Source organism: Oenanthe melanoleuca, chromosome 2 (genome assembly GCF_029582105.1).
Source record: "Oenanthe melanoleuca isolate GR-GAL-2019-014 chromosome 2, OMel1.0, whole genome shotgun sequence".
NCBI classification, from domain to species: Eukaryota; Metazoa; Chordata; class Aves; order Passeriformes; family Muscicapidae; genus Oenanthe; species Oenanthe melanoleuca.
In genome coordinates, this window is record NC_079335.1 from 66630466 (window position 1) to 66651357 (window position 20892).

Here is a 20892-nt window from a genome sequence, read left to right on the forward strand (position 1 = left end):
GCACAATTTTGTGCATTTGGAGGTTTCATACAATGATGTTGTATAGGGGTGAGCTAGCACACACATAGCACCAGCCAGAGTAATGGTGTTTATCTGTCTAAAAGAGTGCTGCATCTGCCTGGCACTGCAGATTGGATTGTTATGTTTGGGACCTGGAACCAGCAGCCTGGTCACCCTTCCACTCAGCCCAGGCAGCTGCTACAAATAGGTGGGTACATGCCCTGAAGTGCCAGAATACAAACTGGAGAGAGGCTGAGTCCTGCTCCAGCTCTGATTCAGTCTGCCTTTTCCAAGTGTGCCTCTCATTAGAGATATAAATACTTCCTTTGAAATCAATGGGACGACTCACACACTTAGTCAGGGATGTACTTTAAGTAGATTGGTGAAGTGGGACCATTCTGCACCATTGAAATGACTACACACTCTTCAGAGCAATGGAAAATCAGTCTCACAGTTACTTTAAACGTGACTCAGAAAATGATTAGATTTGTCTTCAAATATCTTCTAGTGAAAATGAATAGTTCAAACAAAATATGGAGAATCATCACTCACGACATCAGAAAAACAGATATAAAAATATTTTCTCAGGTCGTTTTGACAATGTTACACTTGACTTATGGTGCTGTATCAATAAAGTTAAGGAAGTGAATTGTTATTCTAGCATTACTTGTTTGAAGTAAGTGCTTGAAAGAAAACTAAGTGGTGATTATCATGTTTCATCTTTTAAATGGCAAATATAAAATTGTAATTCTAAACACCTGATTATTTCCAGTACTGTTTTTCTTCCTAAAGAATATAGGGATCAGTCTGTACAGAGCTCTGCACTGATTTCTTGAAATGGTTACTGTATATTAATTCTTAACAGAGATAAAATTTGATATAGTAGGAAACTCATGAAGTTTTCACAACGCAAACATTTTGTTAGTAGAATAAATAGAAGAGTAAATATAAAGATAAATAGAGTTTTAATTAGAGTTCACTGTTACGCTGACTTAAGCCAGCTAAGGATGGTTATTAAAGCTCCTTGATCACCCTTACCAAATGTAGCCTAATGCACAATGTAACTGGAACCCAGACAAAACAGCATAATGGGAAACATCTGAAGTGAAAGACCAATGTGGTCTCTCAGTATGTATTGCACTCAAGGTACAATTTTTGTTGTCTTGGAGTAGCAGAATTTACTTACTTGTTCTGTATGCTTGGATTTTATGACTGTGACATCCCATTCCTGTTTTATTCCAGATTTTGCATTTTTCTCATCCAGCAAATCAACCTGCATAATTGCAGAAAGGTCACTTTTTGTTTTTATTTTTCTTCAGCAAACATTATCTCTTGATTTATATAATTTTACTTGGTAGCTACTACTTTCCATTATACTCGACAAAATTTTATTTATAAAATCCTCTTGACTTGTTGAACTGCCCTCATCTCTCTCCTTAATTGCCCAAACATAATTAGAGGTCTGGATAAAATGAATCACTTTGGCAAAAATTCATCCAGCTTTATTGCCAAATTCAAAGACTGAGTGAAGGGAAAATGGTACACTGGCACACTTGATATAAAAATAATTCTAAATGTAGCTGTGTGTAGTATTAATTCCAGATGAAACTCTAGAGACTGATTAATTAGAATGTATTGTTGTAAATCCTTTGTGATGTACTCCAATAACAAGTGTACCAGGCCAGACTGTGGTTCAGCATCTGTATTCTAGAAGAGAGTAAATTCTCAGTGGTCTCCTTGCATGGCCTTCTACCTGAAGGAGAAAATGGGATAGAAGTAGTAAATGTCTAGCTGCTATTTTTTATTTTCTTAGCAGTGGCCAGGGAAGAGTGAGGAGCAAAGACTGAGAGCCAATATGTCTACATTGAGTCAAGGGGGACCTGAAATTGCCTCAAAGTTTCACTGATATAGCACTTCAATTAGCTGATAAAATAGGAAGGAGAGCAGGTCAGAAAACACTTTTGTTTTTTTCTGTGTGTCATTCTTTCTGCCCTCAGAATGTCACCTGAGGAGGTTGTTTCCACTGTTGAAATTCCTGCCATACTTTTAAGAGCATGAGTCCAGGGCCAAAGTTTGGGAGAAGATTGGGGTCTGCCAGCCATGGTGCCCAGGAAAAAACAGGCACCTGCTGGAGGAGGTGTAGTGGCATGGGCTGTGCCAGAAATCGAGGTGATGGAAGCAGAACAAGCAAGGACAGCTCAGCAGCTTTGGCTGTTACAGAGGGTCTGTTCTCTGGAACATAGAAATGTGGAAAAAGGAACAGGCAGGAGAATCGAAGGAGAAGAAAATGGTAACTTTGCAATGGTTAGGAGAGTCAAAGAAGAAGAAAAACTGAAGTTCACAGATACAGAGTAAACAAACTGGGAAAGCTCAGGGAGAAACAAAGATTTTCTGCAGTGAATGGGAGATGTAGGGAACAGCTCCCTAGGCAGTCTGAAAGACAAAAGAAGCAGGTTGTTTGAGCATTCAAGTAGAAAGGGCTTGGAACATCACCTGACTTCTTCTGCAGGAATATTAGTTTGGAAGTAGCATCTCTTTCACTTTGCCTCATCACCTGAAAGAAATATGACAATGCTGAGTGAGGAAAAGAAAGTGTCTTTCAAAAACACAATTGTTCTCCTGAGGCAGTACAGTTACCTCCACATCCATTGCTGTGGTTCAGTTTAGCCCCCAACATTAAATCCCAGCTGTCCCTAAAGCAGGGTTCTTTCACAAACATGGGTGATTGGACACCCATGCCTGGTCAGTCGTGCATATGAAAAAATTCCTAATGCTGATCTTAGTCTAGTTCATTATATTATCATTTACATATACACATTTCTCAAAGGTTGCACCTTTTAGTGCTATAATAATCTCAGATACATCTAGGTTATATTTTTATGCTACCTCCTGTGACCAACATTGTTTACCCTTATACTCCATTACAGATTCTGCTTGAATCTCTTTGAACAATTAGTTCTTAAATGAATAAGGATTTATAGTACTTTGTTCCTGGGGACTCTTCACTGCTCCTTTTCATTCTTCTATCATGGTTACATGACCAAGCCATAGTTGCTCTGAACTTTTAGAGGATTTTTAATTTCATCTGACATAATTGTCATCCCTTTCCATAAAAGAGACTCTTTTGTTTTGTTTTCCTTTAAATACAGACTTCTGTGTTTCAATTATCAAAAAGTAATTTTTCAGTTAATATTCAAATGTCTTCAGGCCAGACACTCTGACCTAGGCCCAAAAAGCTGACAGCACACCTGATACTTGGAACACTACTGGCTGAAAGGTTCTCACTGAATTCAACTTAATCTTTAGCAGGATGTAAATGCACAAGCCAGAAATTTGTAAAGATGAGTGTCCAACCTGGAAAGCCAAGCCACAAGTAGCAAACACAACAATGTTTACAGGATGGATCAAAAAAATCCCAAGACCTTGCTATCAGAATACTTCTCCAGAACTGGTTCAAAATAGACCTCCAGCTTTCTGTAGGTTTTACAAGATTTTTTTAAAATAAATGTGAACTAAAATATTTTAAATATCTTCTTTTTATTTTTACTTTTTACTTACAGCTGCTTCTTTCAAACTTCTCCTATTCATAAGCATATGACAAGAAACCCATCTGATTTGATATTTTTTTTCCTTCTGCTAGCTTCCTTAGAGGCTACATTCATCTTCCAACATTTTTATAGTTACAAGCTAAAAGATGATTGCAGGAGGTGTTTTGACTGTGGAGAACATGCTCTCCCATCTGTGGCAGTGTACAAAAGCATCTTCTTACAGAAAGGTTGTTTGGGGTTCTTTCTGGATAGAAACCAAGATGTGTAAGTTTATTGATGAAAATGCTTAAGTGAGGAGAGATAGTAGCATAATTGCATATTTTCCACATCCTGCATAAGAGATATGCTTCAATAGTATTCCACCTGCTCTTGGGTAGGTTTAGTTTCCTACAACAATTTCATCTGCAGCTTCTTTGTGAAGGGTTTGCAAATAGAATACAATATTAAACTCCAAAATTTAATTTCTGGGTTTCATCTATCTCTGTTACCCATTAGGAAAGCAAGATGTTAGTATTTGCTCATCTTTACAGAGATTACATATGAGACAAACAAACCAGAAGAACAAAGATTCTCATACTATTTAACACATATCTGAATTCACTGTTAATTCCATTTACCATTTAAACAATTATGAATGATGTAGAAAAAAACCAATGGATTAAAAGGAGGAGCAATAGAAAAATACTCTTCCATGTACTTTTTTGTAAGGTTCTTTCAAATAAAAAATTTCATTTTCTACATAGCTTTCTCATTCTCAGAAAAGAAGGAAAATGGCATACCCAAATACTCGGGGGTTTTTTTCAGTAATGCAAGGCTAAATTGCTAATCTAATTGTGCCATAGGTAGAAAACAATATATGAGCATTCCTTAAGGATGATAAAAGCTAGAGTAAGATCATTAATTCAAACTTGAGCATGTCACTTTTACATCTTAGCCAACAGGTTATTAGATGAACAAAAATCTGCTGCTGAGATGATACTCTGAGTCATGTATGCCAGTCATGCATGGGTAGCTGAAAAAGAAAATTTAAGTATATAGAAACAAAGACACCTTAAATAAGTCTTGGAAAGTTAGGTTACAAATCTGACTTTAACATTTTATGCCCCTGCACTGGATGCCAAAAAGGACTGTCATGGTCTAACCCCAGCAGGCAGCCAAGCCCAGCACAGCTGCTCTCTCCCACCTGTGGGGTGGGGAGAGAATCAGAAGGGTAAGAGCTAGAAAACTCATGGGCTGGGACAAAGTTAAACAGAGAAAGCACACAACAGAGCAAAGCAAGCAATTCATTCACCATTTCCCATGGGGAGGCAGGTGTTCAGCCAACTCCAGGAAAGCAGGTTCCATCACATGTAGCAGTGACTTGAGGAGACAAATTCCATCACTCCAAACAGCCCCCTCTTTCCTTCTCTCCACTTTATATATGAGCATGATATCATATGGTCCTGGAATATCCCTTTTCTCTATTGAGGTCACCTGTCCCAGCCCTGCCTCCTCTCAATCTTCTGTGCACCCCCAGTTTCCTCACTACTGTGGCAGTACAAAAAGTGGAAAATAGTTTGGCTCTGTGTAAATCCTGTTCAGCAATAGGAAAAACATCTCTATGTCATCATCATTTTGCTCAGCACAAATCCAAAATGTAGCTCCATGCTAGGCACTGTGAAGAAAATTAGCTGTACCCCAGCCAAAACTAGCACATTTGGGTCACAGATGTGAACACTGATAGTGGTACATCTTACAGCAGTCACCATCAGTTTAGGCAATGTTCTCAATTTCTTCTTGAATCTGTGTTTTTTGAAGTGGACATAAGGTAAGAGTATTGCAGGGAGTTGGGGGAAGTGCAGTTCTATTATGTGTGAGTTTATTTTTAGACAAATTTACCTTCTTTTTAGGACTGCTACTTGCTCTGTATTGCTGTTATTCTTGCAAACCAGACTACCTTTACTTTATCACCAACAGAGAAAACACTTTCTTCACTTGAAATTAATACCTAGCAATGTTAGCAATCTTATCTATGATTACAAGCCTCTGGAGAGACAGAAACCTGTAAAGTCTTGCTCATGTTGTAGATAATTTTATTCCATTGAAAATTAAGTGTGCATATCTACTACTTTGTTCTCACATCTCTGGAAATGCCTCAGAAATATTTCTCTGAAGTTAAAAAATCTTAGAATCAATAGAGCAACAGATATTTTGCAGCACTAATAGTGACATCTCAAAGCACAACAGGGTAGAATGTTGGACTCCCCTGATAGTTTTATTTGTCTATAAATATCAATAAAATAACTTGCTACAGTTTATGCTAGAAATTGAATGCTTGAACAATGTATGAGCACCATTAGTTTTACAAGCAGTTAGAAAGGTATTCTACTTTAGCAAATGATTAATTCTAACAATTTGGATGTGTTTTCAGTTCTCAAAGCACATAACAAGTATCAGGAGCAGATTAAAGTGGAGTTAATCACTCTTGGAAGGCCAACAGTACACTATTTCACAGTTGTCTAGAAAATAAACACTCAAAAAAATTAGCAAAATGAATGCTTACCAGCCTAGAATAATGACTTCTGAAGATCTGAAGAAATTGGGTCCTTTCAACACCTGACTTGGACAGATTTTCAAGAATCAGAGTTAATTTACAAGTGAAGATCAGTGCTTTAAAAGCCAGACAAAACTCTTCCTGTCATATTCCCCCTGCACCTGTGCCTTGTGGTTTGTTCTGCATGGATCTATTTCCTTAAATCTTCTTGTTTGCTGAAGGGAAGAGGTGGGAGCAAGGGGAAGGAGAGATGGCAAGACTGCACATGTGCTAGTGGAAATCTCCCAAAGAGAAGAAGCCAAAGCCACAGTGTCACAAGTAGCTGGTAAAATAAAACTTGAGGAAAATTCTTATCTTGGCAGGGGATGAAATGCTCCTTGGAAGTGACTTTTCCTGGCTAATTATACTGGGCAACTTAATAGGATTGGGCTTTGGTTAGAAAACTGAGGTGACATAAATTTCATCCTAAGCATAAACTAAGAACAAAATTGAAGTAAATAACTGAAATAATGATATATTATGAGGAAACTAGAAAATTTGATAAATGAGAGGTAAGATAACATACATATGGTTTGAAAAACAGCATAATTATGTGTGAGGAAAAAAATAGGATTGTAGCATTGCTACCCTGCTTGAGCCATGAAATAACTAGCAGTTAAGGCAATCAAGGAAAATGTATCTTTGAGGAAAGCTGCAATTAATTGTATTAAGTTTAAAATATTTACTTTTTTATTTTCTTTTTTTTTTTTCTCTAAACTCTCATTTGACCAGGGCTACAAAAGCATAATTGGATTTTATTCTGTGGCATTTTGAAGCAATATTAAGACACTCAAGAGGATCCAAATCTTTTATTTTACACATTTTCATGTAGAATTTACTTTAATTATGCATACCTTGTCCATTTAAAGAAATTGGAAGTTCAACGTAAGTTAGAGATGTTTAAATACTTGCTTCTCTTTTGTTTGCTTTAAAAAAATAAAAAATGAAAAAAAAATCATGTTACTTAAGTCTGGATTCTTATCTTTTTTATTCCTGCAACTCATGCTCCAAGATTCAATCAGTTTGGAGAATACTTATTGTGTCATGGATTTATAAAGAAGGATTTTCAAGAAAAATTTACTATTGTGAAAGAGTGTAATGTTTTCTTATGGAGTATAGGATGGCAAGCAAGATATTGTGGTAAAGATTAATTCTACTTGTTCCATATTGGTTGTTTTAATAGGTTTTCATTGGAAAGCTAAAAGGTATAAATCCAGATGAAAGCACATGAGAGCCTCTGACAAAGCATAAGTTATGGAGATTTTTATAGATAATAATCTGACATTGAATATTAGAAAAAAATCAAAGTTTGCCCAGTTTTATAGCCTTTAATATGGTCTATATAATTGGTTGGGGTTTATTATTTTTATTAATTTTGTTAAAATTATATTTATACTCCAACTGAGAGTAGCACCTTATTTTGCTATTTTGTGCTGGAGAAATATGTAGCTCATCATTGTCCCAAAAGGCTGCAGACTGAATAGACCAACAGGAGGCTAGGAAGAAATTGGAGACACAGCTCTGAAGGTCACACAAGTATCTTGCTAATGGCAGAATCCTTTTGTTCTGATGGGAACCAAGAAAACTACATCTCAAAAACTTAAATTGCTGGAATCTAGGAAAAGCTAGAAAAAGAAATAAAAGTTAATGGTCATCTTATGTGTCCATGTGTACCTGACAAGCCTGCAAAGCAGCATGAACTAATGTGATTTATAGTGTTAAAAAGTCATGATTACTTGAAAACATAATTGATTGAAGCATTTTATTTCTGAAGGGGTGGGTTTTTTAACAATTTATGTTAGTACACAAAATTGCTGGTGTTAGCTTTTTTTTAAGGAATTTATTAATTATTTCTCTTTAGTAAAGATAGAGAAGATTGGGGAAGAACTCTAGTAAAAATGCAGGATAAGTTTGCACTGTGCAGTTAAAGGGAGAATAGGTCTTCTAGTTTTTCAAAACATAAAGACATTGAAGTTTTCATTATAACAAATAAATATGAATATAAATGAATGATCTGTTTGAAGATGTCTTTTCTCATTATAAGAGGTTTGGATGACTTTTAAAGATTTCTTCCAATACAAAGTATTCTATGGTTCTATATCATCCCCAATCCCTCTTTTTTCCCTAATTATTACTGTTTCCAGAAAAAGGTTTAACTGCTGTGTGTGTGAAAATGACACTTGAAATTACAATGATAATTTGACAAATAAATGTCATCTAAGCAGTTGTTAAATTAATGCTTTCAGTACTATGGAAAACTTAACAACAAATCCTAGCTCTGAAATATATCATGATGTTTCAGCCCTAGAAAACTCTGTACACCATTATATACTGACAGTATGCTTTTATATATAATTTTGCAGGAGAAATTCACTTATTTTCTGTGAAGTCTGTACACTGTGGCAGTCACTATGCCTGCTATTTTCCAACAGTGTCATTCTCTCTTGGCTCAAATGTATCTTTAAATTTCCTCTCCTTACTTAGTGCCTTCATTTCAGCTCCTGTGACAGATGTTAAGCTTAGTGCATGGTGTGTTTGTATGTAGGAATTATTTGGTACCAAAGAAAGTAATGGTTAGTGCTGGTCTATAGCAGGCCCTTCAGTCTCTAGCACATGTCCTTACCTGCTAAAATATAGAGATACAACTCAGGTCATATTTCATTAGGGTGTCTTCACACAGGCTGCATAAATTCACATCAAAGCTTAGCAGCTGTGTGAAAAATAGTCATTTAGCAGATAACATTTGAGTTAGTCTGTCATGATGAGATCTTCCATACCTTTCCTTGGTAATAACTAGAGAAAAAGAACACCTTTCATCTTCACCACCTCAAGCTGAAAGCTCAAGTAGCAAAGTAATGATTTTGCTTAGGTTTTCATGTCTCTTATAACATGTACCATGCAATTAGAAACTGCTTTTTTGAAAAGCACTTGGTGTTTCCAAAGACAGTAGTCATATGCTTCTTGTAGAAGAAATTTATTTCTAAACTAATATTGACTTTTCTGAATTATTGTGTTGGAAAAACCATCACAATATTGAGGATTGTCTTTCCTTGTAATATTTTCAGTATTTACTGATTTACACTAGAGTGAAAAGGATCATCTCTCTGATCATTTGTTGCAAGTGAGTGTCTTAGGTTGTTCAAAGGATCAACCAAAAAGCAAATATATCAGCAAAAACAGGTAAAATATTAAAGTGAAAGAATGACAAGATCTGTTGCAAGAGTTCACTCTACTGCCTTCTAGATTGTTAAAGCACATAGAGAAAAATCAATTAATCTAAAACTAAAATCAGCCAAAAATTATTTGTGTGGAGTCTGGGGATATAAAACAGGTGAGGATGGAGAAGGGTAAGGATAAAAAGGAATAAAAGAAACTTTCCCATTGAGTCCCAAGGTTCAGAGTAGACTCCCTTGCTAAACTTAGCCCTGGACTTGACCAATGGTTTAGGCCTAAATGTTTCAACAGCACTTCAACTTAAGTACTAAATTTATAACCTATTTTAAAAAATTTAGCAGAAGATTTTATAGAATTTATTACAAGCATAACAGCAACTCATTTATAGGCCTGTCTTACTAAGGAATCTAAGTTACTTAAGAATCTAAGAGAGCAATTTTCTTAGTACATTTTCTATTGTGTATTCACAGCCACTTAAATACAGACTAAAGGAGCACGTATGAGACTAATATGTGTGAAAAATTCCCCCCAAAGTCAGCGAAGTCCTCACATCTTTACATCTTCACAATGGGAGAAAGGTAGGGCCTCAAGGAGTGAGGGTGTCAGCTCAGGCTGCGTTGTCATTGTTCAGTGCTCCAGCTGCAGCAAACCTGAGAGCTCACTATCTCTGAGAGGCCCCACTCAGAGGGTCACAACCACTGGGGTCCAGGAGAGCTCAGAGCATCTCACTTAAACTGCTGTTCAAATGGCTGCAAGAGCACTGGATTCAGCCACAGTAACTTTCCATCCTGGCAGCAATTTGGGTCCCTAGCTTTCTTTCAAAATTCAGTAACAAAAATGTTGTTCCACTTGGGTTGTTGTTCAGGGAAGAAATTTAAGTTAGCAAAGCTGTTTGTTAAAAATCAGGAGCTCATTAGACAGAACTAGTTCCCTGTGTTTCTGAGAGGCTCAAGAGGAGCTTAGTCCAGGTGCTATTTGTTAAGGCCAAGGGCTAATGAGCATTTCTGAAATCACAATGTGGAACAAGGAAAGGATGTGGGGGGCATGAGTCATCACAACCATCAGGTGTCCTTTCTGTCCTAACAGAAACAGGGAACTTAGCAGAACATGGACATAATGTCAGTAACGAAAAAATACATTAAGGAAAAAGACCTCAAGGGTCAACTTCATATGGGAATTGTTCTAATCATGTTGCATCATCCATTCATACTTAAAATAAACTATACTGCGTTGGATGAAGAAAAATATAATAATAAATACTATATAAAAGGTCTTGTGAAGATCTCAAATGAATCAGCATTAGCTTTTATAGAAGCAAATCAGCATATCCCTATAGTCCCTGCCAAAATTCAACTGCTGCTATCAAAACTAATCTATATTAATTTATTCAAGTGCTTACAGTAAATTTTAATATTTCATTTCAACTGTTTCCTCCTAAATCAAACCATTGAAAACAGAATGCTTCAAATTCTTGCTGTTTTGTATAAGCCTAAATCAAGATATATTTGAAAAAAGTTGTTTAAAAGGTAATAGTTTCAAACTTTAATCTTCCCTTTAAATAACATTTTCATCAGGTAAATTCTTTTCCATTACAGATAAATACTTTAGGTCTTTCTATCTACATTTCTTTCCTGTTAAAATTGCTAGATTATCCTGTTCAGTCAGGAGGAACTTTACAGTGGGGCTTCCTTTCTTGCAATAATTTGCATAACTATTCTTTTAAATGTTTACATTTTTACATTTAAATACTGAGTTTGCTTTCCTGAGTATTCAGTAATTAAAAGGACAACATATTTATGTATTTAAATAATATTTTTATATGTAATTAGACAGCGTATTCCAAACTGAAACACTAGGCAGTTTTGAAAAATAGTCACACTTTCATATTCATATACATTTTTTGGTCTTATCTTTGCAATGTTTTTCTCCTTTCCAATACTTTAGGGTATGTACATAAACCATGGATATTTTCTTCCCTCAGCCCTGGCAAATGAAAGAGAAGTTGGTATGGAGCCTCTCTGTCTACAGAGGCAGAGGTCTGAACAAGGCTTTGGGCTGCATTCACAGCAGGAAAGGGTCAGTCTGTCAAGCTGAGGGTGTCTGCAAAGAAAATCCTTGTTCTTAAAGGGTCATCTCTTTATTCTTGTTTACCAGAAGTGGTGCAGCACCAGCATAAAAAAAAGAGAAAAAAAGGTTTGAGTGGAGGATCTGAACCAGTTTGCATGAATTAATGCTTTTAAAATAGGCAGCGATTATTGAATTTCATCTGTTATCATATTGCCCATTCTTGAAAAGTTCTTCTAGACCTCTTCACCTTCAACCTTTATTTTTATGACCTTGAACAATGTAATATCAGGTTTATCCTTTCTGTATTCACCAGATCTTTATCATAATTTTATAAATATTCTTGACTCTGGAACTGAATGGGCTTTTAGTCCTTGCTTTGAAAAAACTGTGTTTTAATTCCCATATGTTATTAGCCCACCTTTTACTAGTTACCTGTTCAAGGAAGCAGTGCCTGTCCTAAAATTTTTGAACAGCAATTTAAGATCCTTCTGCATGTTACCAGTGAATATGGAAAACAGTTTTGAATACTAAAGAACAATTTCTATTTTTCCCTGCCTGCATCACCACTTTGAGTTTGTTTGAAAGAATGACTGTTCTTATAATGGGTTTTCCCTTTGATTAAAAGATTTCTTCTCCCTATTCCCTTTTGCCTATGCATTTGACTGTTTTCTGATTGTTTGTGTTGTGGAGAGAGCAACGGATTTGCTGCATCTACATTCTCCATTCTCTTTTATACCCATAGCAGGGAATAACTCATACAGAAAACTAACAGGTAATTATATTTCCTTATCAGACTGGAAGTTAACCAGCTCACAGTGAAGTCCTCAAAGAAAGAGAGCAGTTACCAAAATGAGCTCTGTACTTAATGTCTTCTTAGGTCACTCTCCGATTATGAGTCTATGTCAGGTTTTCCACAGCATCAAAGGAATACTGATCCATTTAACAATGCAATAGTCTATAAAGCAGCTGTCACAGCAGTAAAGACAACCATTTTAAAATCTAAGTTTGCATATGCTGATTTGAGTCATTAGCCTTTCAGCCCATTTTGTCTGGGTTAGTAAGTATGACCTCAAGGTATCTTTAATTGGCGAGACTGAAACTGTCCCTTATACTATGCTACTTCTCAAGAGCTTGCATGGATGCTTCATTTAATTGCTGAGCTTGCTTTGTTCTCCTTTGGCACTCTTCCTGTCTTAGGAGCCAAGGGAAGGAATTTGAGTTTTCAGGAGCTCACTTTTTTGGGAGGTATACTTTCCCTTCGTTGAATTTACCTTTTATTCCCTGCTAATGATGTTAGTCATTAATGAATAGTCAGTGCAAACCTGCTAAACCAAGTCAGTCTTACTTTGTTTTCCTTCTCAGCTGAGAAAATATCAGTAGCCAAGTACTGTGCATAGAAAACAGTTTATCAGTCATGCTGCCTTCCTGCAAAAGTACACTACTAGCTTGAGAGAGAACAGGAAATTAACATGCATCTATGAAAAAGAAGGTGTTATCCATTTTCACTGATCCAGAAAATATCTGTTGAATGGCTGAAGAAATGACAGAAAACATATTTCAGTGTTGTTTCCTCCCTGGCATCCTCCCCTTTTGAATCCAATTTAATGAGTACTATTTTCCTAAATTCTAATTCTTTCTTTCATTCATATCATTTTTAGTAAGTACTAATTTGCTAAAAAAAAATTACACAGAATATATCATCTCTAAACATCATTGGACAACCAGGGAATTCTGATGTATTCTGGAACATCTTTAGGAAACTAAAAAAATGCTATAGGATTTCATGAAGAGAACGTTATTATTAATACATTCATAATTTGGTCCCTGTTTGGTTTTAATCAGAACTGTATAGTTATTGTACCATATTATATTAAATTAAAATCTCCTAGTTACTTCACATTATACTGCAGTGGGAAAATATTATCAATTTCATTAAATAGATTTTTTTTAAAATTCATTAAACAGCTAAGTAGTTTGCTTGTTTTTTTGGTGTATTGCTTATTTATCAAGTTTTCATCATGACTTCAGGGACATATTTTCATTAATGCACATTTTAGTTAGTACAAAAGCATTTAGTTTTACTCCAGGGTAGGCTACTGCTAAACAGAGCCAGATATAATGGGGTATGTAATAGCAGGAATGCTGTAGGTACTCTCAGGGCTGGGCCTCTCTGAGTGTGCTATCTCGAAATTCCACATACAAAACAGGTTGAATGGAACCCTTGCACTTGCATGACCATATGTATATGCAAGAAAAATATTTCTTCAAATCACTAACAAGAGAGGGAGAGTTTGTAGCCAAAAAAGTTTGTCACAAGCAGCTGCTGTACCCTAGATATTGTTTCATCTGGTCTCATCAGACAAGCAATACCTGGCTCTGCTAATACTTGGTTGGAAATCACTAAGATGTTTTGAGGAAAACAGGTCTGTGATTGTGGTTGAACTGCTACTGAGCAAGGGACTGAACTAATACTGCTGCATAGCTTTTCAATTCCATCTGAGTTTCAGAGTTTTTAATCTGGGCATTCATTCTTTTATGTTGGTTTTTTGCTTGATTTAGTTCTATATCTTTGTCTCCTTCAGGAACTTTACACCATCATACCTCCGTTTTCCCTATTTCCTTTCTTTCTATGTTTTCATAGACCTTTTATTTCTTTGTCTTCAGTTATTTTCTCTCTTTCTGTCTTACCCTAATCAAATTCCTTCTGTCCTGACCAAGTTTTCACCTCAGGAAATAAGCAAGTGTGCACAGCTCCCAAAATAAAACAAAAAAGAAGAAATCACACACTTCTGTGAGAGTGTAAATCTTTGGCATGATTTATTCATGTGACAGTAAAAAGCAGGTGGTCATATTTTTCTTTCTGTGGAATTAGTTTTGTGCTATTGACATCTAAAACTTTGAGAAATGGAAATCCAGCTCCTTTTTTGCCTTCACACTTATGATAAAGTGATATGGAATCATACCCTTTAAAGCACATTCTTGCCAAGATTCATTGAGTTCTTAGCAAGTTTTGGTGGTGGTTTTTTTTTGGTTTTTTTTTTTTTTTTTTTTTTTTTTTTTTTTTTTTTTTTGTTTGTTTTTGTTTTGTTTTGTTTTGTTTTGTTTTGTTTTGTTTTGTTTTTGTTTTTTTTTTTTTTTTTGTGGTGGCCTAGATTTAAATTGAAAAATTATATCCAACTTCTAAAGAGTTAACATGTTCTACACAGTTTTGCTTCCTACCAGTACTTCCACTGTAAGGGTGAAATGTCAGTGGAAGACTGGCAAAGATTCTAATATGCTTTTTCTTCTAGAAGTGCATCAGTTGTCAATAAAATCAAATGGGTAGCTGTTGGTTAAGTTTCTTTGGTGGAGATATATGGCAGACTAGAAGGGAGACACAAGACACCTGTATGCCAATAAAACAATCTACTGAACTTGAATAGGTTCTGCTGGTTTGGACCAGGTAGAATTAGAGTGTTGTTTAATGACAGGAATTAATAGAGGTGGGCTGAGTTGGCTGAAACAGTCTGATTCTGGGAACAGTCTTGATCTCCCCTGTATTTTCCTTAGCTAAGAAGTGACAAGAATGAATGACATGGCACTGCAGATCAAGAGTCAATCTCTTTATTGTCAGAGAGCTAACATTCTCCAATGGCTTCTTAACATTCAGAATAATCTCTCATCTGAGCCTCACTTAACTATAAGAAGTTAAAATGTGTTGCCAAATATAGCTTTGTATATGCAAATAATCAAAATGTTTGTTGTAATCCGAAATCCAGATGCACAGGATGCTCTCAAGGGCTAGACATTTGTGCATCTTTTTAATACATATAAACACTTAAGCATTTATCTTATGTGTCTATACCTGTTCACATTTGTACATCTATGTACAAAAATTATTTGTTATTTAACTAAACAAAAAGGGTGTGACGAATCTAAGGGTAATTCTTCATAAAAGACATATCATAGCAGTTCTATCTCTTCCTTTTGATTTGAGTCCAATCCTCTAATCTCCTATTATATATTTTTTTTAATTAGAGTATCATATTTGATAGCAAGTAAGTCTTGCTAAACTTGTGCTATATTTCTGTGGCATTCAGAACACCAGGAATTACAATAATTTAACTCAAAACCATCATGAATCTTGCATTAGAAAGCAATCTTGACCACTGTGATGCATTATGACTAATAAATAGTAGGTCTGGGAATCTGAAAATATACACACAAAATATACATTCCTGTATATCTTAATTTTAAAAGGAAATGAGCAACAACATTCCATAGCAGAGTTCTTCAAGGGCTGCATGATGGATATTTATTCCAGTGTGTTCAAGTACATGGGCTGCAGGAAAATAAATTGCTCCAGCAAGGGTTACAAGGGAATGCCTGGTATGTCACCTGGAGCACATCCTCACCCTCTTTGTCACATGTTGTTGCTTGCAGGATTGTTTCTCACCCTTTCTCTTTTCTCCGCTGTCTTTAAATATGATGTGCCAGAGGAAATGTTAAAATGGACAACAACCTCCACTTTGTCCTGTTGTGGGTCCATTGTGGAGAAGGCTGAAACCAGCTGAGTCTGGGACAAGACTCCATCTGATCTCCTGCCAAAGCAGCCATCCCTGTAGCCCTCATGTTGCTCAAAATCTTGCCACCTACACACAATACAAGTGGCATTTCACAGATATATTTCTTTTTTCAGGCTTTTTGTAGCCATTAGAATTTGGACATGCAAAGTCTTTGATCATAGAATCACAGAATGCCTTAAAGATCGTCTCCTTCCAATCCTTCTGCCATGGGCAGAGAGAGTTTTCATTATACCAGGTGTCTCAAATCCCCCTCCAACCTGGCCTTGAACACTTTCAGGAATGGGGCATTCACAGCTTTTCTAAGGAAATTGTTCCAGTACCCTCACAGCAAAGTATTTCTTCCTAGTATCTAAACCTACTCTCTTTTAGTTTAAAAGCACGGCCCCTTCTCGTATTGCTATATGTCCTTGTGACAAGTCCCTCCAGCCTTCTTGTAGGTCCCCTTTAGGTAGTGGAAGGTGCTCTAAGGTCTCCTTGGAGTCTGGCTCTTCTCCAGTCCCAAGTCCCTCAATCTGTTCTCATAGATGAGGGGTTCCAGCCCTCTCATCATCTTTTGTGGCCCTCCTCTGATCTCGCTTCTGCAGGTTCACATCTTCTTGTGCTGGGGAACCCAGAGCTGGATGCAGCACTCCAGGTGGGGTCTCAGGAGAGGAGAGGGAGAAGAACACCTCTCCCACCTGCTAGCTATGCTACTTTTGATGCCAACATGATTGGCTTTCTGGCCTGAAAACACATTGCCAGCTCATATTGAGCCTCTCATCAACCAACACCCACAGGTCCATCTTCTCTGGGCTTTTCTCCATCCATTCTCTGCCCAGACTGTATTTGAGCTTGGAATTTCTGTGACCCAGTGCAGCACCTTGCACTTTGCCTTGTTCAGCTTCATGAAGTTCCCATGGGCCCACCTCTGAAGCCTGTCAAGGTCATCTGGTCCATCCATCCAGCATGTCAACCAGAGCACACACCTTGGTGTCATCAGCAAACTTGCACTCAATCCCACCCTCTGTACTGCTGAAAGAGATATTAAACAGCATTGGTGCCAATACTGATCCCTGAGGAACAATGACTTCAAATCATTGGAATTATGATAAGAGGAAGAGCTTTGGGTGTATTCTCAGTCTTGTGTCCTCAGCTACACTGAGTGAGCACAGTTTTCCTAAACTGAGTGAACCACTACCACTAACACTATTCTATGGATGGTCCAGTGCTTTCAGAGATGGCCCAGTTTGCCCCAAATATGCAAAATTATGAAGAAATGTTTAAAAATAAGAATCTACTTCTCCTTTATGAGCATTTCAGACTGAGCATTTTCAGATTGAAAAATTGAGCAAGTAACTCAGAATTGCTAGAATATGCACTTGATATGTGAGAAAATCTGGTACAAGCTCCAGCTCTAATTACAGCTGGAAGCTGGTACAATACTATGGGCTATTTTTCAGTCTATGTCTTTCCTTCCTTTTGTAGCAGTTCTACTTTTATTAAAGATGTATGCCTGTGTATGTATATAACCAAATAAAAGGAGAGACATTATCACAAGTTATTCAGAAAATTTATACATTTCCAGCACTCTGTTATGATTTTGGGGACATGCCACAATTGGTAAAATATATTTTACTTTCTTCTATATCATATAAATTCTGAGGAGAAAGAATGTCTTGAGCCTGAGGAAAAATCCTTGATTGGATTTTTCTCATTTAGTATCAAAAGAAATGGACAATAGCCAGAACATTTATATATAGAGAATTACCATTTTTAAATGTCTGTAATTTTCAGAGACTTTGCCAGGCTACTGGCAGCAATATAGAATGCTTTGAAGCAAGGCCACTATTAAAAATACAGTTGTTGGAAACATTTGGTAGTGATTAGATTGTTACCAACATTTAAAGCCTAAATGAAGGAGAAAATAGAATACCAAGATGAACAACCCTGAGAAAGGATTTCTTCCAAAACTGAAATCATTAAACTCTGAAACCTACCTTTTCAAGGTCCTTCATTGTAATCCATTATCTTCCATTCCCCTTTGTACTACAAAATTGTCAGTTTGATGATATATTACACATAACAATGTCATTACACTGGCATAACATGACAACTGGGACTCATTTGAACTTTTAAAAATTTCTAATCCCTAAAATAAATTATGAACTGAAGACATTTCAGACATGGAAAATAAGTCACTTGTTAAAAAGAATAGGTTCTCCATACGTTTTTGGAGAATTACAATTTTCTGAGCCATTTTCTTTTCCTTTTTTTTTTCCTTAATGCATATAATAAACTTACGAGGAAATATAGTCCATAGATGTCCTTAGGCTTCTTGTCCTTAGGCTTACTGAAGTACTGAGTCCTCTTGTAGATGACAAGTCATCTACATCAAATCTCACCACATTTTAATTAAATATCCTGGAACCAAAATAAGAATTTTGCCATAATTTTGATCAGAAAAATTGTTAGCTGACCCCTTAACTTTTCTCTAGTTTAATTTTTTTTCTTACCTTTAAATTTTTGGGTACTTTTCCTCTCTCCTCTGTTCAACTGTTTTGATTCTGGATTTTGAATATTCAGTGAGAGATATAGCAGAAACAGTAGAGTAAGGAGTTCAGGGTCAATTAAGACCAGATTTCTGCATCCTCATTTTTTCCAGCCTGCTCATACCTGAGTATGAAATGCTGACATGTAACCATAGTGCCTTCTGGTCAGTCAAGACTTTTGGGCCAAATATTTGCAACAATGGAAAATTATTATCTTGAATCTTCTAGGCATATTTCCCTACTGAAGCAGAGCCTATTCTGACAAAATATAGTTTCCAGGAAAAAAAGTCAAGGAAGGTTTGTCTCTTTGTGCTGTTAGTGAGGAAAGGATTCTGTGGATCAGCCTCAGGGAGAAGACAGGTTAAGCTTCTCCTCTGAATTGCTTTCTGAAGCAGTACCTTCAACAAGGATTTTTGTCTCTGGAGTTGTGCCTGGGTGCTCTCTGACATTTAGAAGGCTGAGTGTGTTTACCAGTTTTTTGCATGTTTTGAAAGCTGCAGAACTTTGGAGCTTGCTGGTTGCATCTAGTAGTCTGTTTTGGGACAACACTTGGATGTGTTTGTGTAGCTTCTACCATGTTTATTCTCTTCTAAAAAACAGATGGTCAGTGGGTTTCAGAATGGTGGCCAACTTCATGTTAATATTCAGGTGTTTTGGTTTATAGGAGATTGAAAACTGAACATAAAGCTGGAAGTGCAATTGTAGATATTTTTAAGTTCCTCTGAAGCTAGAATTCTAATACTTGTTTTTCTTACATGCTACTTTTTAATGAAGCATGCTGCTTCATTGTACTGGAACGTAAATATAGAACATAAATGCTCTATCAGGAAATGAGTGCTCTCTACACATTATAATAATGGGTTATAAATGATAGCCAATTTTATTCCAAATGGTTGTGACTGTACCTCGAACAATGTTTGGGGTTTATTTTAAATTTTTTAATATTAGAATTCTTGCTCTGGAGTGTATTGTAAAGTTCAGCAGACATAAGGAAGATTCAGATTTTTAGTCTCTCGGCTTTATGAATAAATATAAAATGTGTATTCATTGTGCAGCTAGTATTTTAAAGCTTCCCACAGATTTGCATGGTGATTCAGCTCAGCTTTACCACTTTGCTGAATTAGCACAGTTGGTAAGGAAATAGCACTTGTTTCAATCCAACCACATAGTCATTCACATTTCCAGATCTGCTTGAAGCTGTAACATGTGTGGAAAAACTGAAAATGAGTAGCTGTCCGGATGCCTTCAGCTTTGAAATTTGTTACCTGGTGCTAGAATAGCTTCACCCTACTTTGCCTATAGGCTGCTTGTCCTGTTGTCCTGTGGAAATATTTCCATGGGGAAACCATATTCTATGTAGTCTCTTCCAATGCTTTTACTTACATGTTGTTTTTGCAGGCAGCAGCCAATATGTTCTGGTGATGTGCAGGGTAAATACACCTTTTTTTTTTTTTTAAGGACATTTTTTAAGAATTTGGCTAAAGGTATTAATTTTCACTTGAGAATGGATGATCCTAGTATCACTCTGATGTTTCAGCATGTAATTTGTGCTTATACATTGCCCACTTCACAGTCTAAGGGATATGTGAACAGATGCTCCAGATGATAGCCTGAAGTATAATGAGGTCTTGTCAGAGCAGGTTGTTATAGAAATAAATGCATTATATCAAGTGTTTCTTCCTTGAAACAGAAACTAAAAATGTTATTCCAACAGTATTCTGTTAGGATTAAAAATCTTAAAAGTAGACAGCAAAGCATAAAAATCTTTTTTTCTTCAAATGCCTGAACAAATATATACACCCCTGTGGATTCTTTTTAAATGAAAAGATTGGTACATACAAAGAGAAGAAGGGTATGTAAAAAGAAAAACAGTGTGTGGAAGATTGTGGGGGAAACTGTTCCAAATGAACATCAGGTTGCATGAGTTTGACTGAACTAGAAGGTTATTTCCTTGTTTTGAGACACTAGAATATCTTTCAGTACCATTTTGCAGGAATCTAAACTGAAATTTCTGTTTTTCTAAGGGCAAAAAGTAAACAAATCTTATATACATAAAGCCAATATATTTTCTTTGTGTAACTGAAATCTTAAATAACTATTTAAAGAATATTCATGGCTCCAAACTTGTGACAGAAAAATATAGAAAAAACAAATGAACAAACCCTCCTGTATTGTGGAAGAATCAGTAATAGTAATAAAGTAAAATTACTAAACATGGACTTCTTTTTATCTACCCCTTCCCTTGCATTTATATTCACTCTTCCACTGCTCCTTGGCTTCTTGGAGTTGACATCTTCAGTTGGACATGCAAGTTTTCAGGATCCTGAGTCCACTGACAATAGCAATATGATGTTAATTATAATTGCCTCCGCCTCACTGTAGGAGCTGTTTAGGGTAATTTCTATTTTCCTCTAACACATATTGCAAACTTTGCTCCT

The 20892-nt window shown here is 36.2% G+C and overlaps 1 long non-coding RNA gene across 1 annotated transcript; it reads right to left on the bottom strand.

The window, feature by feature from the left end:
* Positions 1 to 6474: 6474 nt before the first annotated feature.
* On the bottom strand, positions 6475 to 18501 carry LOC130250229 (uncharacterized). The gene is made up of 5 exons (XR_008839942.1): positions 18419 to 18501; positions 18207 to 18326; positions 16832 to 16937; positions 8744 to 8830; positions 6475 to 7745 (listed from the first exon to the last, which is right to left on the bottom strand). It is a non-coding gene; the product is annotated as an uncharacterized LOC130250229 (long non-coding RNA).
* Positions 18502 to 20892: the final 2391 nt, after the last annotated feature.